Genomic DNA, 7,500 nt, shown 5'->3' on the forward strand with positions numbered 1-7,500 from the left:
TGTGACCGTTGTCAACTTTCATGTATCGGGCGCTGGCTGGGATGCGCCCGGCGGAGACGGCAGAACGACACGCGAACACATGCATAGAGTTGTGACCACTGTCGACTTGAATGTATCGGGCGCTGGCTAGGATGTGCGCGGCGGAGACGGCAGAACGACACGCGAACACATGCATAGAGTTTGTGACCGTTGTCAACTTGAATGTATCGGGCGCTGGCCTGTGTGTGCCCGACGGAGACGGCAGAACGACCCACGAACACATGCATAGAATTTGGACTTCCTTGAAGAAGACGTTGACATAAAAAAAAAAAAAAAAAAGTCAAGCGGGGTACTGGCTCAAGTGTGCCCGACGGTGACGGTAGAACGACCCGCGAACACATGCATAGAGTTGTGACCATTGTCAACTTGAATGTATCGGGCGCTGGCTGGGATGTGCCCGGCGGAGACGGCAGAACGACACGCGAACACATGCATAGAGTTTGTGACCGTTGTCAACTTGAATGTATCGGGCGCTGGCTGGGATGTGCCCGGCGGAGACGGCAGAACGACACGCGAACACATGCATAGAGTTTGTGACCGTTGTCAACTTGCATGAATCGGGCACTGGCCTGTGTGCGCCCGACGTTGACGGTAGAACGACCCACGAGCACATGCATAGAGTTGTGACCGTTGTCAACTTGAATGTATCGGGCGCTGGCTGGGATGCGCCCGGCGGAGACGGCAGAACGACACGCGAACACATGCATAGTGTTGTGACCATCGTCAACTTGAATGTATCGGGCGCTGGCTAGGATGTGCGCGGCGGAGACGGCAGAACGACACGCGAACACATGCATAGAGTTTTGACCACTGTCGACTTGAATGTATCGGGCGCTGGCTAGGATGTGCGCGGCGGAGACGGCAGAACGACACGCGAACACATGCATAGAGTTGTGACCATTGTCAACTTGAATGTATCGAGCGCTGGCCTGTGTGTGCCCGACGGAGACGGCAGAACGACCCACGAACACATGCATAGACTTTGGACTTCCTTGAAGAAGACGTTGACATAAAAAAAAAAAAAAAAAAGTCAAGCGGGTACTGGCTCAAGTGTGCCCGACGGTGACGGTAGAACGACCCGCGAACACATGCATAGAGTTGTGACCATTGTCAACTTGAATGTATCGGGCGCTGGCTGGGATGTGCCCGGCGGAGACGGCAGAACGACACGCGAACACATGCATAGAGTTGTGACCGTTGTCAACTTGAATGTATCGGGCGCTGGCTGGGATGTGCCCGGCGGAGACGGCAGAACGACACGCGAACACATGCATAGAGTTTGTGACCGTTGTCAACTTGAATGTATCGGGCGCTGGCTGGGATGTGCCCGGCGGAGACGGCAGAACGACACGCGAACACATGCATAGAGTTTGTGACCACTGTCAACTTGCATGTATCGGGTACTGGCCTGTGTGCGCCCGACGTTGACGGCAGAACGACCCGCGAACACATGCATAGAGTTGTGACCGTTGTCAACTTGAATGTATCGGGCGCTGGCTGGGATGTGCCCGGCGGAGACGGCAGAACGACACGCGAACACATGCATAGAGTTGTGACCGTTGTCAACTTGAATGTATCGGGCGCTGGCTGGGATGTGCCCGGCGGAGACGGCAGAACGACACGCGAACACATGCATAGAGTTTGTGACCATTGTCAACTTGCATGTATCGGGTACTGGCCTGTGTGCGCCCGACGTTGACGGTAGAACGACCCACGAGCACATGCATAGAGTTGTGACCGTTGTCAACTTTAATGTATCGGGCGCTGGCTGGGATGTGCCCGGCGGAGACGGCAGAACGACACGCGAACACATGCATAGAGTTGTGACCGTCGTCAACTTGAATGTATCGGGCGCTGGCTGGGATGTGCCCGGCGGAGACGGCAGAACGACACGCGAACACATGCATAGAGTTTGTGACCGTTGTCAACTTGCATGTATCGGGTACTGGCCTGTGTGCGCCCGACGTTGACGGTAGAACGACCCACGAGCACATGCATAGAGTTGTGACCATTGTCAATTTTAATGTAGCGGGTACTGGCCTGTGTGTTCCCGACGTTGACGGCAGAACGACCCACGAGCACATGCATAGAGTTGTGACCGTTGTCAACTTAAATGTATCGGGCGCTGGCTGGGATGTGCCCGGCGGAGACGGCAGAACGACACGCGAACACATGCATAGAGTTTTGACTTCGTTACAGAGGACGTTGACAAAAAAAAAAAAAAATAATAATATCAAAAAAAAAAAACATGGTCAACTTTAGTGTAACGGGTATTGGCTTAAGTGTGTGACCCAATGGTCAGAATGAGTGGGCAGAGTGAATCGGATTATATATTAAGGGGAGTGTCTTGTCTCGCCGGTCGATCTTCAAATTGTAGAAGTTTCCTCATATATCTCCTTGATTTCGTCAAGATATATCCGGCACGGGAGCAACCCCGGACACTCCTCTGAAAATACGGGTCGCTCCCATGTGAGAAGGTCGATGGTGTGATCGACGGCACGAGTGTCATGCGACCGGGCGAGGGCCGAGTAATTAGCCGACGGTGATGCACACATGCGTAGGCATGGGACCCGTTGTCGTTGCACGAGTCTGTGAGACGGGGCGCCGCCGGACAAGACATACCCGGCACGGGAGCAACCCCGGCACTCCTCTGAAAACACGGGTTGCTCCCGGGTGAGAAGGTCGATGGTGCGGTCGATGGCACGAGTGTCATGCGACCGGGCGAGGGCCGAGATTTAGGCCGACGGTGATGCACACAGGCGTAGGCTGGGACTCGTCGTGTTGCACGAGTCTGTGAGACGGGGCGACGGCCGACCTCGACGGCAGGCCGCCCGATGCATCCGCAAGGTGTGGCTCTCGTCCGAGATTTTGAGATCTCTTTAGTGTAGCGGGTATTGGCTTAAGTGTGTGATCCAATGGTCAGAACGAGCGGGCAGAGTGAATCGGATTCTATATATGAGGGGGGTAGTAGAGTCGATCCAAGACTCGAGAAGGCTTTTAATGTCTGTCGTGTGTGTATGCGTGTCATGGTTGGACTCCAGCGGGCCCTTTCGGTAGGGTCAGCCGTCGTTTCATCGCGACCATGTGTTGCAACTCGGCGCTCAGAGCGGGGGTTTTCACCCACTCGCCCCGTGAGCAGAGGTGTCCCTCCGTGCACACGTATATATCGACGTTCAGATATGAAGCTTTCGCGGACGGGAGTCCACCCGAGACTCGAAAAGGCTCCTTGCCTGTGGTGCGTAAATATGTTTTTGCACGTCAGACCCTTGCTGGCCTTCTCGGTAGGGTCAGCCGTCGTTTCATCGCGACCATGTGTTGCAACTCGGCGCTCGGTGCGGGGGTTTTCACCCACTCGCCCCGTGAGTAGAAGGTTCTTTCGTGCATATGTATATATACAATCCCAGATATTGAGCTTTTTCATCCGCAGAACCCCCGGTGGAGAAGAGAGAGAGTAGAGATGAGAGAGAAAGGAGAAGGGAGAAGGCCTCTCGCGTTGCGTGGTCGATGGCACGAGTGCCATGCGACCAGGCGAAAGGCAAACGGCAAGCCGACGGCGACGGCAGGCCGCCCGACTCACCCGCAGAGAATCTGGGTCTCGTTCGAGATTTCGAGATCTCTTAAGTGTAGCGGGTATTGGCTTAAGTGTGTGATCCAATGGTCAGAACGAGCGGGCAGAGTGAATCGGATTCTATATATGAGGGGGGTAGTAGAGTCGATCCAAGACTCGAGAAGGCTTTTAATGTCTGTCGTGTGTGTATACGTGTCATGGTTGGACTCCAGCGGGCCCTTTCGGTAGGGTCAGCCGTCGTTTCATCGCGACCATGTGTTGCAACTCGGCGCTCAGAGCGGGGGTTTTCACCCACTCGCCCCGTGAGCAGAGGTGTCCCTCCGTGCACACGTATATATCGACGTTCAGATATTGAGCCTTTTCATCCGCAGAACCCCCGGTGGAGAAAGAGCAGGACCTCGGTGTCGTCAGATATCGAGCTTTCTCCACGGGACCCGTTCGGGCATGCTGCCGTTGCTGCGACCATGTGTTGCACTCGGCGCTCGGTACGGGCTTTTTCATCCAAGCAACGAATGCACGCTCGAGGCGTGCGATTGCTCTCCCCTGTTCCAGTGGACGAGCCGTCGCCCTCCCGCGTCGCTTCGAACCGGTCCCGTCTCCGAGGCGGGACCACTGCGACTCCTCTCGAGACGACCCAGTCGACTCGGGTAGAGATACACACCTCGAGAATCCCTTCGGGCGGTTCTTCGATCACTGTACCGTAATAGCACGGCATCGACAATTGAGAATTCAGAGAGAGAGAGAGGGGAGTGCGAGAGCGACTCCCGGACGGCGAACGGGCCCAGCCCGGTTCTGTCGACCGTTACCTGGTTGATCCTGCCAGTAGTCATATGCTTGTCTCAAAGATTAAGCCATGCACGTCTAAGTACAATCCTGAACATACAAGAGAAACTGCAGATGGCTCATTAGATCAGTTATGGTTTATTGGAGAAAGTCTTATACCATGGATAACTGTGGTAATTCTAGAGCTAATACATGCAACAAAGCGCCGACCCTTCGGGGGAAGCGTGCTCTTATTAGGAACAAGGCCAGCCCGGTCCTTTCGGGGTCCGGTCTCCGCTGGTGAACTCTAGATAATCATGCCGATCGCACGGTCTTGCACCGGCGACGCTCCCTTCAAAAGTCTGCTCTATCAACTTTCGATGGTAAGTTATGCGCTTATCATGGTTGTGACGGGTAACGGAGAATCAGGGTTCGATTCCGGAGAGGGAGCCTGAGAAACGGCTACCACATCCAAGGAAGGCAGCAGGCACGCAAATTACCCACTCCTGACACGGGGAGGTAGTGACAAAAAATAACGATACAGGCCTCTTCGGAGGCCCTGTGATCGGAATGAGTACACTTTAAATCCTTTAACGAGGATCTACTGGAGGGCAAGTCTGGTGCCAGCAGCCGCGGTAATTCCAGCTCCAGCAGCGTATATTAAATTTGCTGCAGTTAAAAAGCTCGTAGTCGGATTTCTGGCCGGGGCGGGCGGTCCGCCGTGAGGCGTGCACTGCCCGTTCCCCTTCTCCCCGTCAAACGGGAGTCGTGGGAGATTTTTCCCGGCCAGTGATTCGGTTGGTCGTGCGGTGCTCTTAACTGAGTGCCGTGCGAGACTGGAACGTTTACTTTGAGAAAATTGAAGTGTTCAAAGCAGGCCAAAGTGCCCGAACAGCTCAGCATGGAATAGTGGAAGAGGACCTCGGTTCTATTTCGTTGGTCTTGAGATCCTGAGGTAATGATCAAGAGGGACTGCCGGGGGCATTCGTATTGCGGCGTGAGAGGTGAAATTCTTGGATCGTCGCAAGACGCCCGACAGCGAAAGCATTTGCCAAGAATGTCTTCATTGATCAAGAACGAAAGTCGGAGGATCGAAGGCGATCAGATACCGCCCTAGTTCCGACCATAAACGATACCGACTCGTAATTCGCCGGCGTTCCTCCCATGACGCGGCGGGCAACTCTCCGGAAAACCAAAGTCTTTGGGTTCCGGGGGAAGTATGGTTGCAAAGCTGAAACTTAAAGGAATTGACGGAAGGGCACCACCAGGAGTGGAGCCTGCGGCTTAATTTGACTCAACACGGGGAAACCTACCCGGCCCGGACACAGTGAGGATTGACAGATTGAGAGCTCTTTCTTGATTTTGTGGATGGTGGTGCATGGCCGTTCTTAGTTGGTGGAGTGATTTGTCTGGTTAATTCCGATAACGAACGAGACTCTTGCTTGCTAAATAGTCCGGCCACCCGTCGTGGTGAGCCGCGAACTTCTTAGAGGGACAAATGGCTTTCAGCCATACGAGATGGAGCAATAACAGGTCTGTGATGCCCTTAGATGTCCGGGGCCGCACGCGCGCTACACTGGCGCAAGCAGCGGGTACATTTGCCCTCGGCCGAAAGGTCCGGGTAATCCGCTGAGACTTCTCCGTGCTGGGGACAGGGACTTGTAATTGTGTCCCTTGAACGAGGAATTCCAAGTAAACGCGAGTCATCAGCTCGCATTGATTACGTCCCTGCCCTTTGTACACACCGCCCGTCGCTACTACCGATCGAATGACTTAGTGAGGCCATCGGATCGACCGTCTGGCACCCCCGGCTTCGGCCGGTTGTCGAGGCGTGACGAGAAGACGGTCAAACTTGATCATTTAGAGGAAGTAAAAGTCGTAACAAGGTTTCCGTAGGTGAACCTGCGGAAGGATCATTAACAGAACCCTTCCCCTCCGTGATCGGAGAGGGAACAAAGGGGGAATGTCGGAAAAGCCGTCACAGAGAGACACGCGGAGAGAGCAAATTGGAAAAGCCGGGGGGACTCGAGCGGGGTTTTCACCGCCTCCTTCCCCGTTCCACGGTCGAGGTCAGACCCCGCGCTTCGCCTTCGCTCTCTCCGACAAAAAGGAGACGGGCGTGTCACACACAGACCAGCCCGGGGAGTACCCGGTTCTTCTCTCGTCGTCTGTCTCACGGAGTCTCGCACTCCCGGTAGCTTCGAGGGAGAAGTCCCGCAAGGGTGGAGACGCCGTCGCCGTCCGCGGCGCGGCGCTCCTCGAGGCATTCTCCGCAGGGCAGAGAAGGGGCACCGGTGTCGCCCGATTTCCCCCCAGTCGGCGAGTCTGACTCGCGCGACCCGCCCTCGCGGCGGTGGGGGGAAGGAGGGAGCCCGCTTGCCCCCTCGGCTCGACGGAGGATATTTCTTTCCAGTCACAAGCAAAGAAGGCACAGAGTCCCCGTGTCCTTTCTCCTTCCGTTCCACTTCTTCCCTCGGCTCTGAGGAGAGTTTGCGAACGCGGGAGTCTTCCAGTGGCAAATGACAATTCTTGGTGGTGGATCACTCGGCTCGTGCGTCGATGAAGAACGCAGTTAGATGCGAGAATTCATGTGAATTGCAGAACTCACTGATCATCGACTTATTCGAACGCAAATGGCGGCTCGGGGATGCTCTGCTCCTCGAGCCACGTCCGTCTGAGCGTCTGAAGACAATCACTCACAGAGTCGGCGTGTTCGCGCGCCGGAGGAGCGCCCGGCCGCAGCCGTCCCTTCGACGGCCGGCTGCGTCGGGTCAGTGTCAGATGGAGTTCTGTGATGTCGGCGCCGGTGAAACTCGGCGAGCAGGCTCGATCGGTAACCGGGGGTTCGTCGGTCGTGCGACGTGCCATCGGGGTGTAGACGTATGCGCCCGTGGTGCGGTCCAGCGTCCGACCCCCCGGAACGGTCGAGGAGCCTCTGCCGGGCAGAGCCGGTCGACCCAATCGCGGGGTCTCTCGTCCTCCCGTCTGCGTTCTCGCAGGCGCATGGTAGGCCACCCTTTCCCGCCGGCGACCCGATTCTTCGGGGAGCGCCGGGGAAGGAGAGACCCCGGGTCGCCGCTATGACTCCGATCACGTTCCACGTGTCTTTCACGATTCCAGACCTCAGATCG

The 7,500-nt window shown here is 56.0% G+C and overlaps 3 non-coding genes across 3 annotated transcripts in view; all 3 read left to right on the top strand.

The window, feature by feature from the left end:
• Positions 1-4,410: 4,410 nt before the first annotated feature.
• LOC139968286 (small subunit ribosomal RNA) lies at positions 4,411-6,288 on the top strand. Its single transcript, XR_011793293.1, has one exon. It is a non-coding gene; the product is annotated as a small subunit ribosomal RNA (ribosomal RNA).
• Positions 6,289-6,893: 605 nt separating this feature from the next.
• LOC139968492 (5.8S ribosomal RNA) lies at positions 6,894-7,053 on the top strand. The gene has a single exon (XR_011793488.1). It is a non-coding gene; the product is annotated as a 5.8S ribosomal RNA (ribosomal RNA).
• A 434-nt stretch (positions 7,054-7,487) lies between these two features.
• LOC139968387 (large subunit ribosomal RNA) overlaps positions 7,488-7,500 on the top strand; it is a 4,028-nt gene continuing 4,015 nt past the window's right edge. The window contains exon 1 of the ribosomal RNA XR_011793386.1: positions 7,488-7,500. This exon is cut by the window's right edge and continues 4,015 nt beyond it. This is a non-coding gene — a ribosomal RNA (large subunit ribosomal RNA).

Source organism: Apostichopus japonicus, chromosome 5, assembly GCF_037975245.1.
Source record: "Apostichopus japonicus isolate 1M-3 chromosome 5, ASM3797524v1, whole genome shotgun sequence".
Classification (NCBI taxonomy): domain Eukaryota; kingdom Metazoa; phylum Echinodermata; class Holothuroidea; order Aspidochirotida; family Stichopodidae; genus Apostichopus; species Apostichopus japonicus.